Source organism: Corvus brachyrhynchos, unplaced genomic scaffold (assembly GCF_000691975.1).
Source record: "Corvus brachyrhynchos isolate BGI_N302 unplaced genomic scaffold, ASM69197v1 scaffold489, whole genome shotgun sequence".
Classification (NCBI taxonomy): Eukaryota; Metazoa; Chordata; class Aves; order Passeriformes; family Corvidae; genus Corvus; species Corvus brachyrhynchos.
The window spans coordinates 60,944-61,601 of NW_008239772.1; positions in this window are offsets into that span (position 1 = coordinate 60,944).

The window sequence follows — 658 nt, forward strand, 5'->3', positions numbered from 1 at the left end:
GGGGCGTGAGCGGCACCGGGAGCGCGGCGGGGCGAGGGCTGCGGGTCGCCAAAAAATCACCGGCCAGAGCATCGCTGAAAAGCAGATTTAATGTAAGCGACAAGATGACAAGGCTCGTTGGCAAGGTTCGCTGTACTGCTACAGACAGTTAAGGGAGACCGAGGGGAAAAGAAAGAAAACAACAACAAAATCCAGTCAATCAAAACAGAAATTAACTGTCCGTATGTGTGTGTGTGTGTGTTTAGGTGCGTGTGACAAAAGATAGAAAGGGCAAGGATAAAAAGGAATATGGCCTAAAAGCTTGACAGCTCTCAAATTGAACAGTACTTATACCTTAACAATTTGATGTCAAGTTGTATTCCTTTATTAAATTGTTAACATATAACTTAAAATAAACTTACATGCAGGCCTAACTTAGTTAGATATCTAAGGTACTTTAACACCTAAGACAGCATAATTTCTCCCAGATTTGCTATGGCATGTGCACACAAGAAAGCACACAGATACAAAGAGTCAGTGCAAGGTACCTGTGAAAAATTCCCCTCCAAGGCACTGAAATACTCCCTGCAGATGCCTTGGCATCTTCTCACCAAAGGGAAAAGGCTGAGGCCTCCAGGAGTGGGGGCGTCGGCAGCCCAGGAGCCGGCGGCCTTCCGGG